Raw genomic sequence first — 14674 nt, forward strand, 5'->3', positions numbered from 1 at the left:
CCATCCCCTCTCACCTCCGTCGCTCACGCATCCCCGCTCACCTGCGCCGTCGGCCTGCCGTCTCTGCCCTGAACAGTGCAATGGGGTCAGAACGGCTGGGATATGTTTGTGGGGTGGGAGTGTGTGTGGGGGGGGGGGGGGGGTAGTGCGACTTATACTTGGCTGCCTTCAAGCAGCGTCAGCCATGAGCCGATCTGATTGACGATAATTTTTGGGAGTCGGGGCAGCCCCCTCTCCCGCCCCAATCCGCCGTCCCTGCTGTTCGCTCCGCCCACCCCAGGACGGCCGCTGCGCCGGCCGACGGGGGGGGGGGAAGGGGAGAGGGGCGGGCGGCCTCCCGGCGGGCTCGTCACAGGGCCGAGCTCATCTGTAGTGGCCCTGGACGGCCAGCCAGCTGCGCCCGACACCCCGGCCTGCCCCGCCAGACGGGGCGCCGACCGACGCCGCCGCCAGCTCGCACAGGTTCCTGCCGGGCACGACTGCCGTCTGATGGTCATAAAGGTCGCAACGGAGGTGTCGCGACCTTTATAGCTGCTGTCGCGGCTGATGTCGCCGCTCCCAGGCGGCCGTCACCAGTAATTGAACGGGAGGTGGCGAGCTGGCTGCGGGGAGGGGCATCAATCGTCTGTCATCTTGACAGGAGCCGCTCCAGAACCTCCACAGGGAACGCCAGGCTCAAATTGTCGGAGCCGATCCGATGATAATCACGTTTGCCGTGTTTTAATCCATAGCCGGCAACGAGGTGCGCAGTTTTGCGCTGGCACGGTGATGGAAGACGATATTGGTCCGTCTGAAAGGCGCGGTGGAACATCCGACACCTAATCTGAGGGTCTTCGGATTCAGCTCCCAGCGTGAGGTGGAAATCGTTCATTCTTGTAATCTGAAGGTCACTGGTTCGAGTCCCCAGTTTGGGATCTAATCTGTTCATTGTTATCAAATGCGCGCTATTGCCCTTATTTGACGTGACGGTGCAATTCTTCCTTTCCCAGACCGGGTAGGGGAAAATCAAGGTACATGATATAAGTAAGAAAGTGTTAAAAATTATATTTTCGGGACAACAAACTCTTATGTAGACAATAGCCGATGGTATGGTAAGATAACCTGGTTAAGCGAGGATATCAAACCAGTGGCAATGTCTCGGGATAATGGGGTCTAGTACGTACATGGAGACGGCATGTGGCGCCCGGCCCCCTCGTCTCCCTTGACCCGCACTGACCCTTCACGGGACGCGGCACTGTGACGTCATCGGGACAAAACGAAATCCTATCCAGGACATTTCTTCCAGGTGACGCTACCAAAAGGCATTTGTCAGACTTTCCATCTGCCACACCATCACATAGCCTACGTTGTTAGTGCCAGCTGACGCAAAGGCTCGCATTCACTTTTGGGACTTGCCATCTTTATTGGCATGCATGACGAAGAATCATTAACATGCCTAGGACACCGCGTGGCATTCAACTACATTGATGATAAGGCACGGGTCTTTGGTACTTAAGTTTTGTAATATATTGAGACTGTGGAGGCTTTGAGCTACTTTCCAAAAAAGAGGTGCTTGACTGAGAAAAACAATGTACTCCATGTGCCAGAGGTGCCAAAAGTGTTCCGTAGACTTCAGATTCACAGGTTCCCACGTTATCTTGTAGTGCGCTTGAGACGGCTCTTGGTGCGGCTGGATCCGAACGGGCTCACGCTCAATACCACTGTGGATTTTTCCTCCAGCGCTCTGGACATGTTTGCCATGCTCAGGGAGGTAACGGCGGGGAGACTGGATTTTTCATTGTTGTTACGGCTCGGACCGTTGGAACCCACGCCGCCTCAGATTCCAACTGATCTCGCGGAACCACGCCCGCCTCCGATGTCAACTGATCTCGCGGGGAACCACGCCGCCTCGATGTCACTGATCTCGCGGAACCACACCCGCTCCGATGTAAATTATCTCTCGGAACCACCGCCCCGCCTCAGATACAAACTGATCTCGCGGAACACGGCCCGCCTCAGATTTGCCAAACTGATCTCGCGGAACCACGCCCGCCTCCGATTTGTCAACTGATCTCGCGGAACAAACCGCCTCCGATGTCAACTGATCTCGCGGAACCACACCCGCCTCCGATGTCAACTGATCTCGCGGAACCACGCCCGCCTCAGATACCAACTGATCTCGCGGAACCACGCCCGCCTCAGATGCCAACTGATTTCGCGGAACCACGCCCGCCTCCGATGTCAACTGATCTCGCGGAACCACACCCGCCTCCGATGTCAACTGATCTCGCGGAACCACGCCCGCCTCAGATACCAACTGATCTCGCGGAACCACGCCCGCCTCAGATGCCAACTGATCTCGCGGAACCACACCCGCCTCCGATGTCAACTGATCTCGCGGAACCACACCCGCCTCCGATGTCAACTGATCTCGCGGAACCACACCCGCCGCAGATGTCAGCTGATCTCGCGGAACCACACCCGCCTCAGATACCAACTGATCTCGCGGAACCACACCCGCCGCAGATGTCAGCTGATCTCGCGGAACCACACCCGCCTCAGATACCAACTGGTCTAGCGGAACCACACCCGCCTCAGATACCAACTGGTCTAGCGGAACCACGCCCGCCTCAGATATCAGCTGATCTAGAGGAACCACACCCGCCACAGATGTCAGCTGATCTAGCGGAACCAGGACTGCCTCAGGTGTCAACTCATCTAGCGGAACCACAACCGCTTCAAATATCAACTCATCTAGCGGAACTACACGCGCCTCAAATGTCAACTGATCTGGCGGAACCACGCCCGTCTTAGATGCAAACTGATGTAACGAAACCACGCCCGCCTCGGCTGCAAACTGATCTAACGGAACCACGCCCCCTCAGATGTTTCAGATGTAGGGTGGTCTGCTGCACATCGTACGGATGCCTCAATTATCTGAGATGTTTCATGTTAATTAGACATCGTGCTTTGTTGCGACTAACACCGAACCGATATGACCTATATTACCCTGGCAGATGTGCGGGTACGACCTTAGGAAAGCCCTCTGCTATCTACAAACCGCATCATCTGTCAGTAAATGTACCGGAAGCGAATGCACATTCTTCACTGGTTATGAGGAGCAGATTGTGAAGCGTGTTATAAATTAACACCGGAAACGGCTGTGCACCTAATTAAGTGCCCGTCAACACGCCGCGGGCTTGCAGAGAAACATGACGTCAAAATGATGACCTTACGTCGCGAAGACCTCTAGCAGATAGCGAAGGTTTATAAACAGTTGCCAACGGCTAGCTATAGACGAGCCCAGATACCCATACGTAGTGTTTTTGTGATGACGATTGGGGTTGTAGGGTGCGCCGACTTCTGAGGTCACTTTGCGCCCATAACAGGTAAATGGCTGCCGAGGTGTATAAATGGTGGCGTTTTTAGAGGCACGTTCAACCGTTCTAGATACGCACGACAACTGAGCTTAAAGATATAAACAGATATCATCGTAACGAGACATCTTATCTTAACCAATGCGCACCAACTGTTCTAGATGTGGGTAGCAAATGAAATCAAATATATAAGTTAATCAAATAAATATATCAAAGATGCAAGGTAAAGTATAACCAGACATTGAATAGCAAATAAACCACAACATGAATCGTTTTGCATAAAGACAGCAAATAAAATCAAGGATTTGGCTTGATCAAATTACAACGAGACAACCAAAAACAAACCATCCTCAATAATAAATCAGAACTACCAAAGAGCAGGAGTTCGATGTTGGACCCAGAGGTCTGTCACATAATGGCCTCCGCTGCGGCCAGCCCCGCCGTCGCCAGCTGGTCAGGCCGGCGGGCGCCGAGACGCACCTCGAACAAAGACTCCCCTGGCACGGCTCCCGGCTCCCGGTGCCCGACGCCGGCGTCTGGGCACTGCTCCGGCGGACTCCCGCGCTCCGGAGCCGGCTCCGCTCGCCACCGCGCCGGCCCCCGCGGCCGCGACACTGCCGCCGCGCCGCCGCGCGCCACCGCCGCCGCCGCGCGGCGCGGTCCCGGCCGACGCGTCAGCCGACGCGTCGTCGGCGGCGCGGCACCTCGGCCAGCGCGATACCGTCGCGCTCGACGCCGTCCGGGATACTGGCGGGCGGCGGCGGCGGCGGCGCCGGCGCAGCCCGCCGCCGCCGCCCGCCGTGATTAATTACCGAGCCGATAGATTTAAGGTCGAGAATACTGGCGACACGGCAGCGGGTCGCAGCCGGAGAAATGGCCGGCGCCGGAGAGACTCGGACGCGGACGATCTGTTGCCTCCCCGGGACGGGCGGTTGTCGATGGCCTGACTTCCTGCGCCGAGAGGTCACGCTGAGAGCCGCGCCCAGAAATCCCACTCGTACAACAGCTTTAGCAGTCTGTTGCGACGGTAAAGCGGGTGCGACAAACATGGGCTTGCCGGTAATTGCGCAGTGACAAGCCGCCGCTTGGTCTTGCGTCACGATTTAACCGCGCAAGGGAAGGTCGTCATCATAAATAGACCATAACACCTACGCCAGATATGTTGGAGCTACCACCGTAATTATAATATTGCGCTCGGCTTCGAAATGGCTCCACTGAATTTCTGTCACTTGTCTGTGATCTGTGTCTCATGTTCGGCAGTACAGTTCCACGGTCTATGACCTGGCCCAGAGTCGAAGCTACCCTGAAGCTTACCTTACCCTGGCTCACCGTCTGCCGCACCCCACGATAAATCCCGGCTCACAGTCGGCCGCACCCCGTGGTAAACCTTGACTGTCGGCCGTGTCCCATGGCAAACCCCGACCCACTGTCGATCGTGCCCCACGGTAAGCCCTGACTGTCGACCGTGCCCCACGGTACGCCCTGACCGTCGACCGTGCTGCGCGATAAACGCTGACTGTCGACCGTGCCCCGCGGTAAACCCTGACTGTCGACCGTGCCCCACGGTAAGCCCTGACTGTTGGCTGTGCCCCACGGTAAACCCTGACCCAGTGTCGGCCGTGTCCCGGACTTCACTACGACCCACCGTCACCGACGTCCCACAGTCCACTCCAGCCCACCGTCACCGACGTCCCACAGTCCACTCCAGCCCACCGTCACCGACGTCCCACAGTCCACTCCGGCCCACCGTCGGCCACGTCCCGCAGTCCACCTTTCGTGTCGCCTGTGCCCGCTGTGACGTCCGCCCAGGCCCGGGTGCAGCCAGCACCGGCCGCCGGCCGCGCAAGCGAGCGGCCGGCCCTGGCGGGGCGGCCGACACCAATTCGGCGTCGGATTGGTCTGGTCGATTCGCCCGCATGCATCTCGGGGGAGGGGCCGGGGTGCCGCCATTCACTGGATACTGCTGACCCAGCCAGCACTCATCAGAGCGGCTTCAGTGTCGCCGCGAGGGCTGGCCGCTCCGCAAGTGCAAGCCGGCCGATCCGGTGACCAACATGAGCGGGACCAGCTTGTGGCTATAAACAGGCCGGGCGATTCAATCAATATCGGCTTCATACAGGCCCATCCGTCGCATGCCATCAGTTGACAGCACGTGAAATGGAGAGCGATTACGCCAGCTGATTAATGATGCAGCTGAGTGTGGCAGCAGTGGCCCAATTGCCAGACTGGGATTTTGTCCATTCTGTACAGCTACATAGCCCGGTCGGACTGCGGCCCCGCGAGCCAGCGCAACACACCCGGGACATCAACGCCGGCGGGTGTCTGGCCGGCCGCAGACAAACGGAAGCGCCTCCGAGCAGACGCCAAGAAGTGTCGGACCAAACAGCGCAAACAGATGCGTGTGTCCCGAGATGCAGGCATGTCAAGTAATAGAATTAGAGTGGTGGCATGTTGGAGAGTGGCGAGACGCTATCAAAGGACACGATGAAAAGCTGAGATAAAACGTGTAGAGTAGGCGACAGACCGTGGAGACTTCACTCTGGTGGAAGGGGGCCTGTGAAAGAAAGGGGGGCTGGGCCGCGCAGAGGAAGGTGACGTCGGGCCGAAGTGGGGGGGGGGGGGGGGAGGCGCTGTTGGGCCGAGGGGAGGGAAGGCAACATTGGGCCGAAGGGGGAGGCAACGTTGGGCCGAAGGGAGGGGAGGAGACATCGGACCGAGGACACGGAGGGGAGGGGGGCGACGTTGCGCCGAGGGCCTCCCTCTTCTCTTCGGCGATGACAAGCAAGCAGCCGATACTGCAGGGGTGGCTGGCGCCGCAGCAGGCCGATACAGCACCGCTCCCCCTCCCCTAATGCAGACGTCCATTGGAACCTCCTGACGGCGTCGCATTCGGCACGCATAGTGATTGCTGTACGTAATGGCCTCTCCCGGGCGTCCCGGCGACAGATGTCGCAGCGGCACGGACGGGCGGAAACACGCCCGCATGTGTAGAACTAACTAATTGTGTCAACATTGACACAGCGGAGGTGCCTCCGAGAAGGAGGCCGGTCCGTCCGTGTCAGGCGCAGCGGCGTCCTTGGTTGCTGACCGCGGGTGCGCCCGCGGCCCGCTGGGACGACGGGCTGGCGCCGTTCTTGGGGATATGACGTTCGGTGATTACGAGCCAGCCGCGTAAACTGGGTTGGTTACCGGTGCTGGAATGTGCCTGGTCGTATTCCTGGCTCGCTGGGTGCTCCTCAGGTGGTGCTTGCATGTCTCTGGCCGAATTGGCGTGACCGGCCAGTGGAACCGTTGCCACCCACGCCCGGTATGCGAACGTGAATTGGCTCGTCTAGACTCGTCCCATAAACTGAGTATCATAGGCGGGCGAACAATATCATGTGCTGGCGCACTGCCCTTTCTTCCGTTTTGTCTTCAAGTTAATCGGGGTAAACTTTTATATTAAGACTCTGGTTAGAATTAAAGGCTGTGTTTTATCTCACTTTGGCAATGTCCGCGAAACGGAAATCACAGTGTCATACGCGTTTTAGGTTTTGTCTTTATGTCTGATACAGGGTTAAGCTTGTCCAGAACAGTCATCACTCTTCCTATGCCAAATAGCTGCAGCGATTTCGTCACTTCGTTTATTGCCGTGATATATATATATATATATATATATATATATATATATATCTTATATATATATATATATATATATATAAGGCGTCGGAAAGAAACACATTGTCCTGGTATGACATGCGTATAACATAGCCCGATAGCATATAAGCACATGTCTTTTCGTTTCGCTTGATAGCACGTGCTTTGGAGTTCTAGTTGATGTAACCCAGATTTAGCCCATGTTTACTTTGCACTACGTTGCTGCTAAGCCCGTAGCTAAAGGCAAAAGTTGTCTGTTTGTATTGGCCAACGAGATCCATCATCGCAAAGGAAACACAGAGTAGAGTTCACTTCAAAACCATGTACACCCCTTGCGGGAACACAACTTGCATTGTGAAGCAAAAGTTTTTATGAGACGGGTCTGTGCAGAACCTAAGCACGGGACGAAATGAGGTTGTAAAGTACAAAAGGAAAAAACGGAGAAGGGGGGGGAGTGATTTGCACCCTCACTGAAGAGCCATTAAAAGCCTTTTGAAGGTTTGCGCCGAAATTAGAGCTGATCGCGCAGCCGTATGGCATGTTCTGAACACTGGCCTCAAACTTGTTCCCTGGAAAGTGACCATCAACCAGAACTCGGAAGAAGCCGGTAAACCACAGCGGACAACATTTGTTGCAGGTAACAAACGTTCAGCCAGGTCTGGCTGGAGACGAAGGTTGAAGTCGATCCTCGGCTTCTGAGCCCCACCTGGCTCAGATACGAGACCCGCTTGCACCTGAATGGGGTATTTCATTGAGTGGGGTAAAACCCGAAGCAGCCGGATGTAGGCCACGGGGCTGCCAGACACCATGTTGGAGGGCCCACTCCACAGCCCAGAGGTGACGACGTGGTCAGACATGATTTCCAGTTTCTTTAGGGACTTCTTCCACCAAAAGTGCAGAAGGTTACACGGACACGGTGAACCACGAACACAGTAAACACGGACACAGTAAAGCACGAGCGGTACGTCGGCATACTGAGGTGCTCCTGGAGGCCGGTGGAGCGAGGCTCAGGTGTCGAAAGGGAGAACATTTGGCCCCAGCATGACGGGCAATTCTCCACACGTCAAGGATGGCCCTGACACGGTTGGAAGACTGCTTCGTTGACACATCATCAGCCGGAAGACTGACAACTAGCAACCGGCTCATTCTTCCGCTCTGATCCTCCCAGATTTGTATCCATGGATTTCCTCACATATCGTGCCCACAGGAAGAGCTTTCAGGGCGTCGGTGACCTGACGAGTGTCCTCGCGCAAATGACGCGCAAGTCACACATGGCGCTTGAGCAAGCGCTGCCGGTGAAGTGGAAAGGCACGAAGATCTGTGCTTTCTTTCAAAAAGGGGGTCATGTGGAGCACGTTCTTTACCATTGGCGGGTCCTGGATTTGGTCAAGGGGGATGGGGTGGTGCGCAACACTGTGTTCCCTCCTCCCTGCTGCTTGGGGCCCCTCCCAAAACTTCGGTTTTTGATCATTCAGAATTATAATGCTTGTGTTTTCTGTTTTATGATCGAATCACATTCCTGTACGCCGCCCTAGAAAACTAGGTGTAATGCGTATGCACATGCATGGAGTGCTTTCATTTTTCCGAGATCATTGCAGATCCTGTTATTTCTACCTCAGTGTTTTGGAGAATGTGTGAGAAAATTAGTTAAAAGTTGGCTGTTAAATCCATCAAGATCAAACCCTGCACTTGATTCCAAGGTTGGTAACGGCTAACCGCTTCCCGGTGACTAGCTGGCCAGAAGATGCGATCAGCTGATGACTTTTGACTAATGCAGTTTTTTGACAGTTGAGTTTGAGCATACAATGTGCTAGCATTCAAAATGTGTTAAAAACATAATGCACAAGTATGTATGTAACAAATTTGATGACTAACGGAAATTAGATTTACTACATGGGCGGGACGTACGGGTTTTCGGGATGTAAGGTAAGGACTTATGAAATGTGGGGCATATCTTACAGATAATATACAATATCCTACAATATCCTGCAAATAATATGTACTAGAAATAATGCTTACTGCTACCTTTCGTGATTCTGTTATTTTTACCCAGTTGCATTCATTCACACTTTTTGGACAATTATCAACGCAAAGGAATGAGTTCCAGTACATATATTTCCTGAAACTTCTCCATAATTAGAAAGAAGCTACCGGAAGAGTGCAAACGGCCGGGTAAACGGTCTGACCAGGGGGCAACTGACGTAGCGTGAGTAATTAACGGGTAATCGTTTATTACAAATGGATGGCGGGTAGGTATGGGCAGGTGGACTGGGTTAAGGATGTATTACCCCCGAAAGACTCTAATTCACACCATCGTTTCCCCCCCCCCCCCCCCCCCGTTGCACCGCAATTAAAAGTCACGTATCCATCTAACATGGGCTTGACCATGTGCTTCTGTTCTCGGAATCATGGCTTCTTTCACTTGGGTGAGCGACGTGCATAGGTTGCGTGGCGGACAAATGCTAATGAACTGCTTGCCAATCGTGTACATCATAACGTCTGCATTGGAATCAAAACTGAGCAGATTTGACGCAGAAAGGCAGAGTCGGGCCGAGCACGACCCCTTGTGACGCATTAAACTGAGCCCATCTCATGTCTTGAACACGCGGTTTCACATATTGCTTTCGGTCTGTAAGGGCTTAAGACCACTGCTCAACGATACCGCACCAGGAGGATTTAAAAGGAAGCTTGACGTGTGCCGTGGAATGCGGTGTCAATTTTCGAGAGCTCACTGCTGGTATGATGGTGCCCATCATGTGGCATGATGGTGATGGTGTCCACCATAACGGGCTATTTTTTATATAGACATGGCGTCCACTAGACAGGAATGCATTATCGATGAACGTATTCTCCGGTACCCGTACCAACAATCAGCAATAATACCGTTGCTACTTCGGTATGCTGTCAGCTGTTTTGTCACTACCTTTACGAGCAGCTTGAAGAGGAAGATCAAGCGACTTTTTGGATGAAAGTTGTTGGGGTCCTCTGTTCGGCGAAACTGATGCAGGGGAAGGATGTCCCCCTCTTTCCCCATGGATTCAAGCTTGTTAGATCGGGTAGAAGTGTTCACCAAGTGACGCGCTTGATGACCAATCGCAGGGAAGGTGGTTTTAACACGCGCCAGGATGGTCGGCTAGATGCCCTTTGCTCGGGTGGGGGTCAATTTGAACACCCCTGAGATCTCGGACAATAAGAAGGCTAGAGACACCAAATTTGCAGGGTGTGTTGACCTGTACATGAACTCACTTGGGTCAAATTTTGAGGTTCCTTGGTTATGATCTTTGGGTCACACAAGGTCAAAAATGTCAAATTTCAGGTTGGTCTCCAATGTGTCTCCAGAACCTAGATACCTGTTTCTAAGCAAAGCATCACATGCTCATTCAAGGTCAGTGACCTTGTTTGACCTTTTGAAGGTCGTGGTGACCAAAATCATACAAGACCGCTTGAGTTTTGCATTTGAATAAGCGGGAAAGATTACGCTAGGCAGTATGCTCCTAAAAACAAAATGTTGGCCCGTAAGAAGTTTATGGAAGATGTATCATGCGGCTCATGCTATCAATAAATTCAAAATGAGCACCAGAAGCTATCCCATACAGCAATCCCTAGAGTAATAAATCAGGCTGGTTTTGACCGTGGTCTGACCTTCATACCTGACCTTAGGTCGACGTAATTTGCTCATTCAATATTTGTGTTGCCTAAGAAAGCATATCAGAGATGTGCGGCTTCGTCTAACACTCCTCTGTTGCATCAGATTGAACAATTCCCAGGAAACTGCCTTCGCTGAAATCATATAGGTCAGTGAGTTTATCAGGTAAATCTAAATTTTTATACCAAACAATCCGCTATTCAATTGTCTGCAGTAAGCAAAACCTGGCGCAGCTGCGCCGCGCCGTTCTGAAATCATTATGGAAAAACCTTCTGGAGGGGGGCAATTTGACCCCCACCTGAACGCGTGTTAAGAGAGAAGAGGTAGCCGTCTGTTCTTAAAAAGACGGTGTTCTTCGTCCTTTGAGATAGAATAACAATTCCGTTGGTGTTACGGCCATCAGATACAGGACGTGCATTGTTTCTTTAGCTCTGACATCCAACAAAAAAGAATGCAATCTTAATGAATGTATCATTCGGTACCCGTACCGGCAATCTGCAATAATACGGTTGCTACCTCGGTGTGCTGTCAGCTGCTTTGTGACTACCTTTTCGAGAAGCTTGGAGAGAAAGATCAGGGGACTTTCTGCATGGAAGTTATTGGCACCCTCTGTTCAGCGAGACAGAGGAAGGCTGAGGAAGAAGGCTGAAGAAGGATATTCGTTTCTTTCTCCCTGGGCTGAATTTTACTAGATCGGGTAGGAGTATTTACCAGATGACGCACTTGATGACCAATCGCACGAAAGGTGGTTTTGAGATAGATGAGATTGCGATCTGTTCTTAAAGAGACGGTGTTCTCCGTGCTTTGAGAAAGAATAATAGTGCCGTTGGTGTTACGGCCATTAGATATCTGCAGCATTTTGTGTTACGGGTAGTCGTAGAGCACCTGCGACTGCGCGGGATGGCTGAGGGGAAATTTTGCCAAATCGCTTCGAAGCAATGACATATTTTTTTACACCACCGCGAGAAGTGATCAGCACGGTTCTCACACTAAACGTTCTACTCACCAGAAACAAAGATTTCAGGCTAAGTTGACGGTTTCGGCGCTGTCTTAATGACGGTAAATCTGTCGTGACCCCACGACGCACTGATCTTCTATATGTCCCGCAGATTTGCTTCCTTCGCCTGTTTAATTTTTCGACCGGTCAAAACTGAGAGGCTACCAATAGTGTGCCGCACCATCAAGGCTTTCTTAAGGGAGCACGTGGTGGCTTGCAATAAGTATTGAGCAAAAATGCTTATGCGCATTATCGCCACCAGCACATCATTTAAAAGCACCGCTCCATTCCGGTCCTTTATTTTTGGTTTTCGTTTGTATTAAGCTTAATCCTGTTCATTTGCTTTCTATTCGAACACTTTCAACACATCTGATTATCAGTTTCTATTTGTACTCCTGTCGGGCACTGTCAACATTTTCACATGCACCATTTTACTTTCCCATCCTGGTCCCTGTCGATCATTTGTCGTTCGATTACTCTTCATTTCGTCTTCATCCTGGTCGATCGTTCCTGTCGAAATTAGAGCAATCGATCATTTTGTATCTCGATATGAAGCCCCAAGGGTCATTCGTTTTTGATCATGGACGATCAGTTTTTCATTCGATCATTCGGCCCTCGGCATTGTGTCCGGCCACAATGCACACTCCCTGTTTGATCTCGTATTAGGGTCTGTATTACTGGGTTTATCCATGCAGAGGCTGCATGAAATATGCCCTCCCGGGTCACAACATCGTCGAGTAGCACGCTCTGAGTGACGGATTTAACGATGATCTAGCCGCGTAGAGGCTCGGAATGTGAAAAACACCGGGAGTGAATTCCTATCTTGAGTTAATCTAATGTTAATGTCTTTAATCCAATGCGTCATAATGATGACCATATCGTCCATATCATCCATCCATCATATGCGATCCATATCAAACATGTTAAGGTGTGTTTTCCTTTCCCCAGGTCACTCGCGGGTGACGAATGCTATGGGGTAGGTCGGGAGTAAAATCACACCGACCTCGAGACGGCCCAATGGCCGCCCCGTGATGCCGTCAGACTGTCTCGGTATGGGCTGATCTCTACACGTGGGTTTGTCATAGTGTGGCGGGCAAAACGGCTTTCAATGCATGCGATTCTACGCCGGTTGGCGTTTGACACGTTTTGAAGGGTTGTCACCTTTTCGGGCTGAAAGGTAGTTTGTGATGCGTGTCTCAAATGGTCAAAGCGGATATTGGCGGCGACGGAAACGGACAGTATTCTGAAGAGGTGCGTGAACAGGAATATATCTAAAAGTAGTTCTCGATACCGCTGCAATCCTGCCCGTTTGGCTCTAGACCGAGTCTCGTGTTTCACGTGGGGTTTTTGCAACAAACGATTTCTAAAAACAAAATCAAGGGTAGATCCGGGGCAATTGGACTATGGTTCCCAAGGCGGTCAAAGTTTTGCAAGAAATGACATCTCTAGAGTCTAGAGTTCAAAGAAAGCAGCGTAACTATTACCAAGGGAAGTTTGCTTTGGAACACTTGTGTACAAGGAAGCGAAATCTGTTGAGCTGCTAAAAAATCAGGATGCCATTTGACCTTTTGTTCACAAGCCGGCTTTGGTCTGTTAAGGCGGCATTTTGCATGCGCCGTCGGGCGAAATACGCCATTCCTTAAATATTCGATAAGGTGGTCGGAAACACTGCTCAACCCAATGGTGTAGTTTCTTATTCAGCTGGAGAAAACGCTTCGCCCCCAACCTTGAGAAGAAAGCAGCGGCGTGCGCATATAGTAGCTCTTGAGTGCACGTCCCCTTTCTCACCAAATTTACGACATGCATTAATATGTACGTGACTAAACGCTGACAGCTACCATTTCCAGGCGAACGCATAAGAACTGATTCTGGGCTTGTGACTCACAATCCCCTACATTCATGTCAAACCAATTTGCCGTTGTGTAATCGGATGAACGGCGCAGATCGCTTCCTAAAGAGCCTTTCATTGGGTGTCATAACAAATCCGACCTCTCATCCAGCCGGCTGGGTAATGCCCTGAACACTGCAAAGGCAGTGATCTAGGCCTGTATTGCCTGAAGTCCGTGGCAATCCAGGTGTTGCCGAGAAGGGTGCAGGTCACCGAGGACATAAAGCACACGTGTTCATAGGCCATGCAATGACATCTTCAGAAGTTGTCCTGACAGCTAAAATGAGGTTCGTCTGCTCTCTGCATCAGCATGTTACCAACGGGTGCGATACCCAGCCACAGGTGACAGGTAATTGTCACCTGCAGCTGGTGCTCCTCGTGTGTCACCAGCTACCACTGTTGCATGACAGCTGGTGCCACTCGTGTGTCACCAGCTACCACTGTTGCATGACAGGTGGCGCTCATGAGTCACCAACTACCACGGGGCGGGGGCTGAAGAGGACATGCCTCCCAGTTCTCAAAACAGGTTTTCCCCTTAACTTTTGCCTGTTAAACCCACGTCTTTTTTCATGTTGCCTCATTTATAATGCCTCTTTCAGATCCGATTACCCCAGATTTGACCCCCACTCGCAGGTTTTTCAAGTTTGAGCCCTCAAATCCGGGTTTCCCACGTCCCCTCTCTGAAACGTGGTTATACCCCTGACGGAATGTCAGCCACACGAAATACGTTGTCAGTGGAGGTATACGTAGATGGCATCACACCATACACACACATCAGTAACAATAAAATTGGTCGGACTGGCAGGCGAACACAACCAGGCCGTGCAATGCCACCCAGGACTGCAAAACATCGTACTTAAAACTGTGCCAGAGCGAACTGGCATATTGGCGAACAGCAGGGTACTTGGAGCTCACTACGCCCACAGAGCCAGACATTCTATTACCCAGGATTGCCAAAAATCATGCTTCGAAATGTACCAGAGTATACTGGCATGATGGCGAAGAGCAGCGTACTCAGAGCTCACTACATCCGCAGAGCCAGACGTTTTGTCACCTATATGCAGTTCATGGAAGTTCATAAGGGCTTAAGACAGCATTTGAAAATGGTAGAACATTTAGAAAATGTTCTTAATTCAACGTTTTGTCTTTAA

Source organism: Pollicipes pollicipes, unplaced genomic scaffold (genome assembly GCF_011947565.3).
Source record: "Pollicipes pollicipes isolate AB1234 unplaced genomic scaffold, Ppol_2.1 Scaffold_4881;HRSCAF=5763_pilon_pilon_pilon, whole genome shotgun sequence".
Classification (NCBI taxonomy): Eukaryota; Metazoa; Arthropoda; class Thecostraca; order Pollicipedomorpha; family Pollicipedidae; genus Pollicipes; species Pollicipes pollicipes.